The 16672-nt window shown below is 39.8% G+C and overlaps 1 protein-coding gene across 8 annotated transcripts in view; it reads left to right on the top strand.

Annotated features, from left to right (window-relative positions):
- Nucleotides 1-16672, top strand: part of ELMO1 (engulfment and cell motility 1) — a 540114-nt gene that overhangs the window by 84453 nt on the left and 438989 nt on the right. The window contains exon 1 of one of the 8 annotated variants that reach the window (XM_035020920.1): nt 4234-5317. The exons of the other annotated variants lie outside the window; for them this stretch is intronic. The gene's annotated coding sequence lies outside the window, so the exon portion shown is untranslated. Of the gene's footprint in view, nt 1-4233; nt 5318-16672 lie in introns of those variants that run through there. 8 annotated transcript variants of the gene reach the window in all.

The raw sequence follows: 16672 nt of genomic DNA, 5'->3' as shown, positions 1-16672 counted from the left end.
GTACTTAACGTTGACACCCTCATCAATGGGACAAACCAACGGCATGTGCCTTCTGATATGAGGTATGACACCACTCCTGTCATATTTCTGCCAAAAATCCATTAACAGAATCTCCTTGCAAGGAGATATTAGACAGATCCAAGTAGAGGGAGATTCTACAAAATAACTTTTGTAGATTTTACCTTACTTTTCAAAAATGTCAAGGTCACAAAAGAAAAAGAAAGACTGGAGAACTATCCTAGATTGAAAGAGACCAAAGAAATTCTTAGAACTGTAAGTGCTATCAGTGATCCTGAATTAGCTCTGGGACCAGGGAAACAAACTCTCTTCTTTTTTTTTTTTTTTTTCTAAAGATTTTATTTATTTATTTGACAGAGACAGAGAGTGAGAGCGAGAGCAGGAACACAAGCAGTGGGAGTGGGAGAGGGAGAGCAGGCTTCCCGCCGAGCAGGGAGCCCGATGTGGGACTCGATCCCAGGACCCTGGGATCATGACCTGAGCCGAAGGCAGACGCTTAACGACTGAGCCACTCAGGCGCCCACAAACTCTCTTCTTTTATGATAAAGGACATCATTGTGACAATTAGTGAAATTTGAATAAGGCCTGTAGATTTTATAATAGTATTGTATCAATTTTAACTTCCTGATTTTGATAATTGTGCTGTGATTATGTAAGTGAATGTTCTTGATTTCCAGAACTACAGATTGAAGTATTTAAGGATAAAGGAGCATCACATTTGCAACTTTCTCATAGATTGTACTGGAGGAGGAAAAGCTCTTTTCCCTCTATTCTTCCAGGTTCTCCAGCTGGGGCCCTGCACATTAGACTGACAAAAGATGGAATAATGAGAGAAAAACAAAGAGAAGTTTATTAACACAAGCAGTGTGCATATACATGGGAGAAACTCACTGATGGGTAACTCAAAGGGATGGTTGGAACTTGGGCTTATATAGCATCTTAAAAGAAACAATAAATTTCAGAGAAGTGATAAAGACAAAGGAAAAGAGTTTTAGGCTTTCAAGGGTAGCAACTATGGGAAGGTGAATATGTGGGGCAACTACTGGAAATCAGGGTTAATTAATAAGGCTTGTTTGTGCAGGTGCATCTCAGTGCCATCTCATCTTATGTGATAAGGTTGTCCTCATTCTGATTTGGGAAGCAGGGGACACCTTTATGGGGGAATTTATGTTCTGTTTTCAGGCAGATTGGCAGAGGGCAGAAAGCTCATCCTGTGTCTGCTCTTTTAAAAATTGCCTTTTGCTCACAATAATCCTTATGCTAGCGCAGCACGTTTTGGGGGTGGCATACTCTGAACTCCTTCACTGTTCAGAAATAATACAAGAAAAAGAGATAAAGCTACTGTGATAAAATGTTAGTATCGGGAGAATCTGGGCAAAGAGTACATTTCATATTCCTATTGGAATTTTTTGGTAAGTCTTAATTTATTTCAAATTATGAACTCTAAGTTGAGTTTAAGAGTTTATTTTCTGCCAAATTTCAACCCCACCCCCAAACTAGTAAATGGTAGGAAGAAGACTTCTTCTTTTTTTTTTTAATGTAAGGCAAGTGTTTCTGAGATTGCCTTTAATATTTTATCAACTAGCTAAAAACATTTCAAACATCATCTTGTATCAATAGAGCAGTGTGAGACTTGACATGCCAAGAGAGCCAGTTAGAATAAAGTGGACCAGTGGGAAGTATTTTTCTTATGCTTAATTCTTAAATAGCCTTAAATAGTCTTAAATTCTTGAATGGAAAACTAATGTGTAATTTAAAATATTTTAGTCATACTGCTCATAAACCTGCAGATTGATCTCCTTGTTTTGAATGTGTTTTAGAGGAGGACATAAAAATTTACTAAGATGTGAGAAATTCACCACAGAGAGGACTTCCTGAATAGTGAGAGTGATCAAGTACTGGAAACTTGTCAAAGATTCTGTCCACCCCCAAAGACTAGAAAGAGGCAAGAGTACTTGATTTCTCATGTTCTACATGTAAATGTACCTGGACATTGGTCTGTAGATGGCTCAAGCTTTGACTCTTAAAAACATTTGTAATCACATAAATTCATATTTTTGTTAATCTTAGAGCCTATGTGGATTGAGAAATCTCCCACTGTTATTATAAGTAACTTGGGGTTCCCTTGTGAATTGTCACTTAAGAAGTAGTAGCTAGTTTCCTGCCGTTTAAATCTTCAGTGGTTCGGAGTTGTAGATTACTGAGTATTTTATACAGACTTTTGCCCACTTCATGAAGAAGAGTTTTGCCTCTTTCACTCTGCACTAACTACCGGAACTTCGATAAACTGGCAATCCAGCAGTTTAATCATTATGGCCAATCTACCTAGAGTAATGGTACTGTTTTTCAAAGAGCAGTTCTTTTCCTCTTACTACTGATCTAATGACTGGACAGAGGCTGTGAAGTTGGATGTTTTCTGGGGTCTGTTCTCCTTCTACAGCAGCTATATAGCCTTAAATAAGCTCCCATCGATCCTCACTATTTGCGGATTTCATATTTGTGAATTCACCTACTCATGAGTATTTATTTATAACTCTACATCAGTGCTTAGAGTGCTTTTGCAGTCATTCATAGACGTGCAACAAACTGAAATTTCGAGCTGCCCAGTGAACACATTGCCCACTGAGGTCGAACAAGACAACACTCTTGCCTTCTTGTTTCAGCTCTCCTGCTGTAAACAAGTGTGCTTTCATGGTCTGTTCAGTGCCATGCTTTTCACATTTTTATGCTTTGTGATTTCACCCTTTAAAAGTAGTTCCAAGTGTAGTGACAGAGTGCAGTCTAGTGCTCCTAAATGCAAAAGGTTGTGCTCTGCTTAAGAGAAAATGTGTGTGTAGGATAAGCTTGTCAGGCAGACGTTACAGTACAGCTGCTATTAGTTCAAGGCTAGTGAATGAACAATCTGTATTAAATAAGATGTCTTTAAACAGAAGCACACATAAAACAAAATCGTGTATTGTTTGGCTGACAAAAATGTGGCGAGTGGCTCACAGGAACCTAACCCTGTATTTCCTCTAGGAGCAATAGTTCAGCATTTGCTAATTCAGTGTTCCCATTGACTTTATAGAGCATAACTACTTCTCATGTTCTACATGTAAATGTACCTGGACATTGGTCTGTAGATGGCAAATAGAGAGAACTGACTCTTTATTTGATCTCTCTGAATTTCAGCTTCCTTATAGGCAGGGTGACCCTGTATATTACTCATCATACAGCCCAGAGTGAAAGTGAGAATTTATCAAATAGTTTGCTGGTTCATTGGGTCTAAACAAGGACTGTCAAGCAAACTGGGTCATATAGTCATCCTATTGTAGGTAATATGGAGCTTAAAATAGCTAATTTCAGTAGCAGTCAGCAAATATTTATGGACTATCTCCTACTTTCCAGGTAGAGCATGAGGTAGGATAGAGCCTGACCCTTTCTATGAAGACCTTAGTGGCTGAAAAGTAATGAACAAAGAGAGAATGAAGCAAGATAAGGTCCTGTTAAGGATTCTAGGACCAATGGGAATCCACTGAGAAATTCTAAGAAGGGAGGTGATAAGACAGTATAAAAGTTCTTTGTAGTGTGTGGAATTGGGAGTGGAGGGGGAGGAGCAAGGGAATGCAAGGGACCTGTCAGGAAGCTACTGCAACAGTCCCAGCAGAAGTGATGGTGAAAGTGGAGGTGGAAGAAGACTGGGAGACACTGTTTGACCTATTTAGGAGGTCAGATCTGTTGCTCTTGATGATGAATATGAATGTATGGAATGAGAAAAAAAAAAGCTATTGGGAGTGATTCTCAGATTGTGTGAATAGAGGTCCATGTTCTGAAAAGAGAAATGTTGAAGGAGAAACATGGTGAGCAGAGTCAAGAATTTAGCAAGTTAGATGTAAGTGTATTTACATAAAAGTCCATCTGTAAATTTTAGTCCCCCCCCCTTTTTATTCCTGGTAATAGCAATTTTTAAAATGATGCTTGTTTTTTTTCTCCCCCTCTCTTTATCTCTGTGGGTTTGTGCCTATTGGCGTCCACATCTGGTTACTATTCTTTCATTGTCCATATCAATTTTCTGAGCATTCTTTTGCACCTATTAATTGGAAGTCAGTTAACGCCCCATCTCTTCGGCTCTGCCACTGTCCACAAAGGAGCAGTCCTGGTCCAGGTTTTAGATCTGCTTCAGGCTGCCCAGGAGAGACAGAAGTAGGGGCTGCCTCTGGTATCTGGTCCGGGCACCCACACAAGCCCCCCCCCCCCCCCCCGCCAGCACTCGGACATTGGCCTTCCAAGGGTGTGGCTCTTCAGTGCACACCCCGAGCTGAGCTCCTGCTCCAAGGCAGGCTCCCCAGGCCAGCATGCCTGGTTTTGTGGGGCTTTCTCCAGACCCTGTTTGTGAACTTGGGTTATACTTCTGACTTCTCCTGTCTTTGGGATCTGTTGGGAGGAAACCTTTTCTCTACCCACTTAGCTTTAAAAGGTCCGGGTCCTGCCATTTAACTGACAACAGACAGATTAACAGGCAAAAGGGAAGGTTTATTTACCTGTGCACGCCGGAGTACTCAGTATTGGGTAACTTGCTGAATAGTCAAAGGTAAAGGTTTATGTACCAGCTTACTGAAAAAGAGGTGTTTAGAGCTCCCGTGGGAAAGTATGGAAAGTTCTGTTGGGCTTTTTGATGCTAATAAACAGCTGAATTCATACTTCTTGGTGCTAAGGGTCAGTCTTCTCCCTCAAGTCAGGGGTGGGGGGTAGTGGGGGAGTCGGTGTCAGTGGGAGATGTATTTTCTGGAGTCTCTGCTTAAGTTTAGATAATTTTCTTTCTGTGGCTGCTGATTGTTCTGATGTTTTCAGTTTAAAGTAATTTTAATACCACTTTGGTGGACTGTTAATTAATCCCTTCAGACTCTAGGTTTCCTTTTCTGTCAGGACAAACCCAGCCCATGAGTCTAATTAAATCGAATGTCCTAAGAGAGGGATTCTGGATCCCTTCTTTCTGGTGGGTAGAGGATAGTTCCTCTATCCTTATGCAAATGTATCCACCTTCTCTTCATTGATCTACTCTGCCTGTCAAGGAGTATTGGAAGGGGCAACCCTGCTCAGGTCACAAAAGGTCACTCCTCCTCCCTCTCAGTGGTACTAGTTCACCCTTCATTTGCATAACTGTGTGAGGCCGCTATGTTGACTCATCCCTGAAGGAAGAACTGCTTCTAGTGCTTTATCTTTGTCCACCAAAAGACAGACACTTGGTCTGGCAGTTTCCTTTTTTTGAAACTTGTAAGACCTGCCACATCCTGTGGATACAGAGATTTTTAACTAATGGGTAAGTAAGAGATGCTGTGAATTACAAGTTCACAGATTTCTTGCAACTTTTTTGATTTTGGTTGAATGAAAAATGCTTAAAAAACAGGGAACATGAGGTCAGGGCTTTGAACAAAGGTATAATGCTAAATGTTTGCTAACTGCTTCAGCCCTTTCCTCTTGAGCTGCATGAATCAGTGTTTTTTGGCTAGGAAACATTTGATACCTGTTTATCCGCTTCCTAAACACAGGAAGGCTTCTCTTTTTCAGTTACCAAGTTTTTAGCTAAGAAAGGAGTAACTTGTTAAGATGTGATTGTGTGTGCTTTTGAGTACTGCTTTGCTTCCAAGGAGAGGAAACATTAGAGGGATCAGGGAGATAGGAACAAAGAACCAAAAATTACTTTGTAGAAGTTCTATATTTTTTAAAAAAATGATTAACTAATGTTCCCTTTATCTGGCAAGTGGTAAGGATGCCTCTGATATAGTATATTCAGCTTTTTGCAAGACTTCCAAAAATGTATTAATAAGCTCTTGGACAACGTGGAGAACTGGGAGCTGGCTGCTGATAAATTCAGACAAAATGGTTGCATAACATCACATTTTCTGCCGCCACCTCCCCTTTCCTTCCTGGGCTTCTTGGGTGTCCCAACGCGCTGGCCTTCAGCCAGGACTCTCTGGTATACTGGTCATGGCCAGCATCCCTTATGATTGGTCATTGTGGACCCCGTGCTGGTGTTAAATATTTTAAATGTGATCTCAGGGTATAATAAACTAGAGCTCTTGGGAGAAGCTGGCCGAAGATGGACTAGGGCCAAATTAGCTCCTTGGGAACTTCACCCATGGGGCTCACACCCCATATGTAATTAAAATGAAAATCATAAAATAAGTGTCAGGAAATCCAAAGCAGTGCACATTTTCTAGTGATGATGACCTTGTATTTTTTAGAACTATTAAGTAACAAATAATGTTTTATTTTCTCGTCGATTGGATGCTCTTGCTTTGTTAGTGCCTTAAACACGAGGGAGGCTTGGTTGACCTCTGAGTGAGGCTTCTAAAGCAGCAAGGAAAGGGGAGAACTGGGAATCATGGATTGATTCTATTTACACTTTGAGCTTCTATCAGTAGTTGTGTTGGCTTAAAGTGAGTAAAAATTGTTTGCATAGCCATTAAGCGTTTATGATAACGTGTCGAGTTGTTTAAAAGAAAAGCACTGCTTAAATTAAAATAGCACCATGAACAAATAAGCCTTAGACTTCTTGTAATGGAAAGATGAAGCATACTACTCAACAGAGGGATTTACCACAGAAGTCTAAATTTATTAAACTACCACTTTTGCATATTGGTTTTGTTGGATTGTTTGCTTTTGGCTTTGGGGTAAGGGTGCCCTTCCCACAACAGACCTCCCCTAGTGCCATCTTCAGTTTTACAGCTGATTCTCTTGCTGTGACGTGAGGTGCTGACTTGCAAAGCCCATGGTGGGGCAGGACTTTAGGTGCGGGTCTTTCAGGTGATCTTTCCCTTAGGTGTCACGGCACACGGCGACTATTTCTCAGCCCTGAGGGTGAGATCAGAAGAGGAGAGGGGGGCTGGCTGTGGCTACGTTTGCCATCATTAAGAGCCTGGCTGACTGGGCAGATGATATCTCGTGATTACTGCTCTCTTCTGCTCAATGCCAGGTTGGAAAAAGGAAGATAATTACGGAAAAAGAGCGCTGAGGAGAGGCGCCAACTGCCAGATCCCTTGATGAGTGAGGGATTTATCTAGAAACACAGCTGAAAATACCCATTAAATATGTAAACTAGACTGAAGGGATTGGCAGAAGGGAGAGTGGCCGTTATTTATTGAATTACTGCATTTTTATTAGTTTGAAATACAATTACATATGTTTCAGTTAGCCCTGGGGAGGAGAGAAAAGTTTATTAGTTTGACTCAAAGTTATAAAAAGTGTTATTAAATGGCTGTCATTTCAAGAATGAGATGTATATGTTAGGGGTGGATAAAAGGAGAAATCTTTGGAAAATTCTATCTTGGACCTTCCTGGCTTTGTGATTCTAGGACATAAAAACAGTGGTGACACACTGAACGCTTATTATGTGCCCAGGTCTCATGGAAGCGCTTGACATCATGTGATCATCACAGCAATCCTGTGAGGGAGCAGGACTACCCACATTTAACCGAGGAAACACTGAGGATTATGGGATTTGCCCAGAGTCACCCTGCTGCTTAGGGATAGAGTCAGTTAGTGATCGTGATCTCAGAGATGATGGTCTTAATCACACGACGCTATGTTTGTGGCCTCAGTCACTTTTCTTGTTAGCTATCTTATTTTTAAAATGCAGGGACAGGACTAAATTATAATAAATCAGTGAGTTTTAGAACTAGAAGCTCATTGCTTTTTTTTTTTTTTTTAAATAACAAACAAACTGAGCCGAGCCAGTGTTCATCCTATACTCACTGCAAAAGGTCAAGATAATGACTAAGTGGTAATTACTAGCAAGTATTTGTAGCAAATGAAGTCATTTCAGGATTTTCGTTTTGACAATCATTTTCATTAGTTTTAGTAACGGGGATATGGAAAGAAGGTATTTCTGAGCCTCCATCTCTGTTGCTTTCTCATTTCTCTCTGTCTGAACCTCCGCCCCACCAACCCCATCACCCTCTGGAGTTGCTGAATAATCACATGACAAGCCATCAACTCATCTAGGGAGTGATGAGTAAATGCAAAGGGGTGGGTGAGAGAAGGGAATTTCAGGCAAGGAATAAGAAACACGCCAGTGATGAAGAGAACCAGGAAGAGACTGCATTTATTCTGTGCTTTTCAGACTGGAAGGTTATTTAACTAGACCTCAGTAGAAAACATGCTCCTTCCTTCTTTGGAAAAGAAAAGATTCATTCTCTAGCAGATCATAGATTCTTCTGCATCATGCAGTTTGTTGAGATGTAGCTACTTTAAATATATATAAGAAGGTTTAAAGATACTTCCATTATTAGTATAGGAATGTCTCATTCTCTTGTTATCATGCTAGAATATGGTGTTTCACATGAGTGGATTTTCTAGGTAAATAAATACCAACACTTAACATTTTTATTTTAATAAATTATAATAGAATTTTACATTTTTGTTAAGTATACCATATAGGCAAATGAGGATATATAATAGATATGTATTGTTTAATGAAGAATAATAAAACATTAATACATACCCACTGTCCAGCTTAAGAAATAGAACATTACCAGTATCTTCGAAGCCCTGATCTGTTTCCCCTCCCTCACCTTTGTACCTTTGTCCTGAGTATTTCATTCATGATTTCTTTGTTTTATTTTTAGGGTTATGTAAATATAGACAATATTTTTTGGAACTTTGTAAAAATGGAATTATTCTGTATGCAATTTGCTGTGACTTGGTCAACCTTAACATTATCTTTCTGAGATCCACCCATATTGATACATGTAGCCGTAGTTCCTTTTCACTCTTTAGAGTGTATTCCATTTTATGAATATGCCACAGTTTTTCCAGCTTCTTGCTGTGAGAATGATGCTATGAGTATTGTTGTATACCTCTTCTAGAGCAGATGAGTACGAGTTTCTCTAGGATGTATACCCACGAGAGGAACAGCTGTGATGGAGGGTGTTTACACACCTACGACTTTACTAGGCAATGTTATCATGTCCCCACAGTATTTGTGCCAAATTAAATTCTCCCTAGGACCACATGAAATTCTCGTTGCTCCACATACTTTCAACACTTGGTATTGTCAGATTGTATAATTTTTCTAGTCTCAAGGATATAAAATGGTGTCATATTGGGGTTTCTTTGCATTTTCCTAATTACCAGTGAGGTTGACCATCTTTTCATAGGTTTATTGACCTTCATGTTTTCTCTTTCATAAAATGCCAACATGCCTTTTGGTTGCTTATCCTTTTCATATTGATTCATTGGAGCCCTTTTTATATGCTGTGTGATAAGTCTTTGTTCCTTATAAATGTTATATCTTTTCAATAAGTGATGTTAAAAAAACAAAATTTAACCAAGTAAATTTTTAGATCTCATTGGCTTTATTAAATGATTCATCCGGGGCGCCCGGGTGGCTCAGTTGGTTAAGCGACTGCCTTCGGCTCAGGTCATGATCCTGGAGTCCCGGGGTCGAGTCCCGCATCGGGCTCCCTGCTCGGCAGGGAGTCTGCTTCTCCCTCTGACCCTCCTCCCTCTCATGCTCTCTCTCTCTATCTCATTCTCTCTGTCAAATAAATAAATAAAATCTTAAAAAAAAAAAAAAAGATTCATCAGGCAGCATCCCATCTAACAAGTAGAGAGATACTCCAAAGAGTTGTACACAATGCAGAGTTTTTATAGGAAGGAGGGTGGGGCAAGAAAGTTATTAGCAAAAGAAAAGAAAGAATTGTTTCAGACAAGGGGGCTTGTCCTGTAGATTACCTAATCTTGTAGTGGGTCCATGTGATAGATTACCTCATTGCTGCCCACTGGAAAATTCCTGACTAACCATTTACGATTATATTTTGGGGAAGGTTGAATCTGCAATTAGGTTGGGTATTAAGTCCCGATTTGGGGACTTGATGGAGCATAAGAGCATAAGAAAACGTGTGGTTTTCTTTTTAACAGTGGCTTATATTTGTTATTATATATTTTTTCTTATGGTACCTTTTGATGAATGTTCTTAATTATTTTGTAGATGAATCGATCAGTTTCTTTCTTTATGTTTTGGGCTGTTTGTATCTTTCTTAAGAAATCCTTCTTACCTAATGATAAAATTAAGATACTCTTTTATATATATTTTCTAAGATTTTCCTTTCTGTTCATTTATACTTAATCTTTGGAATTGTTTCATTTAATGTGGATTGTGATCTAGGGGTTGAGTTTAAGAATTCCCTACATCGTTTCAGTGCTATTTATTAAATGGCTCATTTACCCTGACACTAGTCCACAGTGTCAGCTTTGGCAGTTACTAAGCTGTCATCTGTGTGTAGGCCCTTCTCCGGCCTATATATTTGTTACATATCCTTGTTGATATCTTTACCATATTGATTCCTCTTACTCAAATTTTTATGTCTCTCCATCTATTTGGGGGTATTTAAAATTTTTCAATACATTTTATTATTTTATGTGGAAAGCTCTTGTAAAAGTTTGTTTGATATATTCCTATCTTTATTATTATTCTTGTAAATTGTATGTTTAAAAGATTGCTCTTTCTAATTCTTTATTGCTGGTGTATAGAAATGAAAATAACTTCTATGTATTGATCTTATATTAAGAAACTTGGACAAACTATCTTATTAATACTAATAAAGTTTCTGGTAGATAATTTTATCCTCTGAATAATGACAAATTTGCTTTCCCTCCTCAAACCTTTTTTTTAAAATAGAGATTTATGTATTTATTTATTTGACAGAAAGCGAGAGAGCGAGAGAGCAAGCAGGAGCAGCGGGGAGAGGGAGAAGCAGACTCCTTGCTGAGCAGGAAGCCTGATGCGGGGCTTGATCCCAGGACGCTGGGATCATGACCTGAGCCAAAGGCAGATGCTTAACTGACTGAGCCACCCAGGCATCCCATCTCTCCTCAATCCTTATAATGTTTGTTTTTCTTGACTTATTGTGTAGGCTGGTACCTCCAGCACAATATTTAATAGAGCGGTTGTTCTATTTGACTTCCTTGCTTTGTTTTCAATTTTAAAAGGAATGCTCAGTTGTTTGTAATTGAGAATGATGATTGCTGTAGGCTTTTTAGACATCCTTTGGGAAGGAAGTTTCCCTCTATTCCTAATTTGTCTACTTTTCTAAAAGGCTTTAAGGAATTTCAATTGGCTTGTGTGTTAGTGATTCTGATGTCCTATTTAGCCAGGGCAGAAGGGAATTAGATTTTTTCAGTGATTGATGATGATGCCTGCAGTGGAGGTTAGTGTAGAGGAGAAGATAGTGGGAAATAGTATATGGTTGCTGTAGTTTATTTCTGCTTGTTTTATATGCTCTAAAAGAATTTCTTGTAAATTACTGCATTTTGGCTATTATTTCTAGCTTTTGTTTTGTTTTGTTTTTGTTTAGAGTATTCTGATTACATGAACCTGGGTCCAATGCTCCCAATTTTTTCTGTTACAGTCTGGTGATGCTTAATTTGCACCATGCTTAAGTAACCAATTCTCTCCTCTGTAGTCTATCCCCAGTCTCTCCAGGTTACACATTTACTGAGTTGAACCTGTTACCTGCTATTTTTCACTGTACTTCTGAGGAATTTCCTTAAAGTGTCTAAGAAATAAATGGCTTGCCCCAAATCTAATCAGTTTATTTATTTATTAGTTACTCATTCACCAGATATTTATTGAGAGCCTACTATATGATTAGAGGTATAATGGTGAAGAGGACAGCATCCCTACCTCATAGTTTACACTCTAGAGTGGAATTATGACAATAAACAAATAGGTGAGTGTGTAATATGGTGCAAGGGAGTGACAAGTGGGGAGTAAAGGAGGGTGAGTGACAGAGGGGGGAAGAGGATGATCGGGAATGTATGTGTGCTGGCAATTTTACTGGCATTAGGTTATGTAGAGAAGGCTTCTGTGAGGAGATGACATTTGGGTGAGTCTTGAATAAGGTGGGCAAGCAGCTATGGGAAGTTGTGGGAACAGTGGTTGGAAGCATAGTATTTCTGAGGAACTTCAAGAAGTCCCATGTGGCCAGAAGAGTGTGAGCCAGGAAGAGTGGAGTAAGAAGATGCGGACAGAAAGAGGCAGAGGCCAGAAAATGTTGGGCTTGTAAAAACTCATTATCAAAGAGATTTTGCTTTCATATATATTTTTTTAAGATTTTATTTATTTATTTGACAGAGAGAGAGAGAGCACAAGTAGGCAGAGTGGCAGGCAGAGGGAGAGGGAGAAGCAGGCTCTCCACTGAGCAGGGAGCCCGATGTGGGGCTTGATCCCAGGACCCCAGGATCATGACCTGAGCCGAAGGCAGCCGCTTAACTGAGCCACCCAGGTGCCCCTGCTTTCATATTCTTATAGACATAATGGAACTATGTAAGTGTAAAGTATTTTAGGAGCATCTGCTATCTCTTTGTTCTTTTATTTTTTCAATGATTTCTTTAGCCTGTTGTCTGGTTGCTGAGAATAAGAATGGAAAGGCCTTGCAAGCAGCAACCTGGGTTTCCTTCATTCTTTGTCAGGATCTCCAGGCTCCATGATTGCTGGAAGATAGGCCCTTGGTAATATTTTGAAATGAGCAAAGAATCTCTTTTTCCCCTTGGAGGAGTTTGGAGAGTGCTTTTACTTAGTTGGGGCTGGTTCTTTGCATCAGGTTGGGAGATGTTGCTATTCTAAAGACTCTAGAGGAATGAACCTTGGAAAGGGCATGTCATGTATAAGCTGCATGTCTTTCCAGCCTTCAGTTGCTCTATGGATGAAACTCTTCAGTGTGAGGTGGGAAATTCTCAGTCTGACTTCCTCTCTTCAAATAGAAACATACAACTTAGATAAGTGCAGTTGATTTGTACATGATCCCATAACTTTGTCTTACTTAGGCTACTATTTTGAGCGGTAGATGTTAGGATATTGGAATAAGTCTGATTCCCAGCTGGGTCTTAACTTCTGTGCCTCAGTCACCTATTCGTAAAATGAGATTATGTGACAGTATTTGCCAATCTACCTCACAGAAATTCTTTGTGTGATGAAATGAGAGGGATGTTGGAAATTTGGTTTGTCTATTTTAATATTTAATAAATAGTTAATGCTAAAGTCTGATAGACAGTCATTATTACTAATAATGCTTGTTGTCGCATGCAACATAATTTAACTTTGAAGCAAAAATACACTGGATTTTCCATTCCTAGAGGATGTGACTATAGTTTCTTCCTTTGTCTTATAGACATAGGTATGAAAATTGAGAGGCAAAAGTAAGGAAACTGTACCTAAATTTTCCTTTACATCTTCTAGTCCCTTTGATTATGATGGGGCTTTCTGCTGAGAATTCAGAAACAATTTCTGGGTCATTTTAATAACCTTGGAAACCTCATTGGTGGAAAGGACCTTGTTAGTGGTGAACACAAGTGGGATCTTAGTTTGGTGATTCATTTATCAAATGTTTTTTTATCAATGTAATGGTTGTAATCTTTAGTAGGTCATACAGTGAATATTAACTATTTCACACTTTTATACTTATGAAGCTTAAAGTCAATGCACATATTTGGTATGATGACAACATGGGAAGGAGAGTGGTGTTCATGATGGTACTTTCTATGTCTCTCTATGCCTAGGAAAAGGTAAGAGATGAGTTGGAATAATTATAAGCAACTGAGACAAGAGTCTACTATTGAGGAAAAGAATTTTCAGACTGTGTGCATCGATTAACTAGTTGGTTAGCTCTTCAGCTCTCCACTTTACCTCGGAAGCCACATTTTCTCCTGTGTCTTCACACTGGGTTTGAACTTTCATAATCACTGGGATCAAAGTTTTGGACATAAGAAATAATGACTGAGATGAGTTGTTTGTGTTTGAGAATTGGCGCTTTGGTGGTCATGCAATAGATGATAGTTTTCTCTTCTGCTTCTTCTAATGAGGAGAGCTTTTTCAGGGACCAGTGTTGAGCAGGTCTCCTGCCGCCCTTTACGTCCTGCTGATGCTTTGGTGTTGGCCAATGCTAACTAGCCGGAGCCTGGATGCCATCTCTTTCCTGCTGAGCTCTGAAGCTCCTGGCTTCACTCCTCCTCGCCGCACTTCAACATGATCCCCTGCAGCAAGCTTGCGAATTGATTCACCGAAACAGCTTCTTTCATTTCCAGGTGCTCATTTGAAGGACTCTTCACTCTGTGAAGTTTCACAGCCTTTGATTTTACCCTAAGACTTTAGGACCACATCAGAGAATTTAAAACACAAAGTGAAAATGTGGCCTGATATTAGAAGTTATTTCAGTAAAAGTGGATGTGTTTTCCAGTCCATGGGAGGAGGCAGGAAAACTACGATTGCTTTCCCATTCCATGCAGGCTCAGATGTAAACCTCTGCAGGCAAAGAGCTTTTTATGCGGTAAAAGCTGAACAACGTACCCACATTTCTTACCTTTCAAGTTATGACAGTCAGTCACAACTGTCAACAATAAAGATGTTTTGGATACCATCCAGAGATAATCTTTAACAAGTTTCAGTATTAGACATATAAGAGTTTATAGAAACTTTTTGAGCTTTGTCAGGAAGGTGCTTCTGACCGATCTTCAGTAGGATTCACTTTTTGAATTTTTTTTTTTTTTAATCAGTGGTGATAGAAAAGGGAATATGCTGAGCTGTCTTGCACCTGAAAGACAGGATGTGTCTACAAAGCACTCTACTTTGCTCCCCTTTCTCAAACAATACTTACAGAATTTTAAGATGGTGAAATGACAGGAAGAACAAATTTGGTTTGGCTTGAATTTTTTCTTAACTTAATTACAAGAATTAAGAATTCTGGAAAAAGGGCACCTGGGTGGCTCAGATGGTTGGGCGTCTGCCTTCGGCTCAGGTCGTGATCCCAGGATCCTGGGATCGAGTCCCACATCAGGCTCCCTGCTCAGTGCAGAGGCTGCTTCTCCCTCTCCCTCTGCCAGTCCCTCTGCTTGTTCTCTCTGGCTCTGTCTATCTCTCTGTCAAATAAATGAGTAAAATCTTAAAAAAAAAAAAAAAAAGAATTCTGGAAAAAAAAAACCATAGCAGAAATAAAGACCAGAATTAAAGCACTAAAGCATGCCTTATAGAACTCATGTGTTATTTTTCCTGTTCACTAAAGATTTTTAAGACAAACAAACATGAAAAGAAAGTCTCTTTCTCCAATTGGATTAACATTTAGCTGAAAGCACAAATGGTCAAGTGTGAGTAAAACTCTTCAGGAGATTCTTAATTTAAGCGTAAGTATGTTTCAACATTCTAGATTTTTGTCTGAAACTTGGAACACTCTTATTCATGGATTCAGTACTATATTTGGCAGAATCAAAGTTAGACACAGCCATATGAAGGTCCCCTGAGTATCTCTAAATTCTCATTTTGTATTAATAAAGACACAGATAAAGACTATTTGGAGAATTTGATCCTAAGGGAAAAATGTATTGAGCATTCCAGTCTGGCTTGCTGGGAGGATATCATCCTTTGACACCATAGTGGCCCCCGAGATGGGGATGTATGGGGGCATGTATGGGGGCATTCTCTGGCCTTCTGTAGGGAGGAGACTCTTTTACATTTGAGAGACTTAGTGGCCTAGGGCAGGGTCTTAGAGCTGAATTAAGTGAGGGATTTTTGAGGGATTGGGATTAAATACAGAAGCACTGATGGGAGTGGGCGGTGATGGTCATGAAGTCATTAGAGTTCAGAGAACATTTCCCTGGCCTCTTTGGTTTCCTACTCACTCTGTTTCATTCCTTTCCCCAATGCCCAAACACTGGAGATAACTTCCTTTCTCTTTCTACTTTTGCCAGTGTTTAGATCTTATGGTATTATGAATTCTGAGAATGTAATCTTATCACTTCTTGAGATTCTTCAAGAGTTATTTTCCCCCTTCTAGTAAGAAATGAAAGGTAAGAAGTAAAAAGAGTAGTAAATGTGTTTTAGAGTGACTCCAAGTAACTGGGGGCAGAAAGGAAAAATGGAGAGAAGGGGAGACTAAGTTCCATGGTAGGAATTTGACATGCTAGAGCGACTGAAAGAGGGCCAGAGATTGTGATGAAGGGAGGGGGGTTACTGTGGGGAGAGGGAGAGAAAGGGAGAGTGAGAGTAAATATGAATGAGGTCTGGACAGGTGGGCACTGGTTGGATTCTATAGGCCTTTGAGGACCTGTTAAAGACCTTGGATTCAAGCCTGAGTACAACGAGGAGCCATTGAAGGCACTTAAACAGAAAAGCCTTTAGAAAATTTTTGTGGTTTCCACTTTGGTGGCTGTGTGGAGAAGAGACTGGAGGCCTGTTAGAAGAGTCCAGTTGAGAGATGTTGGTTTGGCCTAGGGAATGTCAATGAAGATGGAGAAAATGGGATAGATTTGAGAGAGTTTAATTGGATTGGTGGTGGAGGAGAAGTGGCCGATAAGGGAGAAGGAGTGTCAAGGACACCTGGGTTTTCACATGAGTACCTGAAGTCCTTTTATGTTAGTCAGGGAAGCTAAGTCCTGGGGTGGTAACAACAGCCTCAAAAATCTGAGGCCAATAGCACAGTCTCCAGTCAGGCAAAGTGGGCTACACATCCAAGTGACCCTCTAGGGCAGCTGTCCTCTAAACTCAGTGATTGGACTGCCCACCATTTTAACAAATTTGGGTCCACCAAATTTGCTGTGACAGGGAAGAGAGGACATGAAGGTTCACACACGGACTCTTCAGGCACTTCTACTCACATGTCGTTGGCCAGAGTAGGTGATGTAT

Source organism: Mirounga leonina, unplaced genomic scaffold (genome assembly GCF_011800145.1).
Source record: "Mirounga leonina isolate KUSES-001 unplaced genomic scaffold, KU_Mleo_1.0 Mir_174, whole genome shotgun sequence".
Classification (NCBI taxonomy): Eukaryota; Metazoa; Chordata; class Mammalia; order Carnivora; family Phocidae; genus Mirounga; species Mirounga leonina.
The sequence above is the reverse complement of the archived record's forward strand: the minus strand, read 5'-3'. Positions and strand labels throughout refer to the sequence as shown.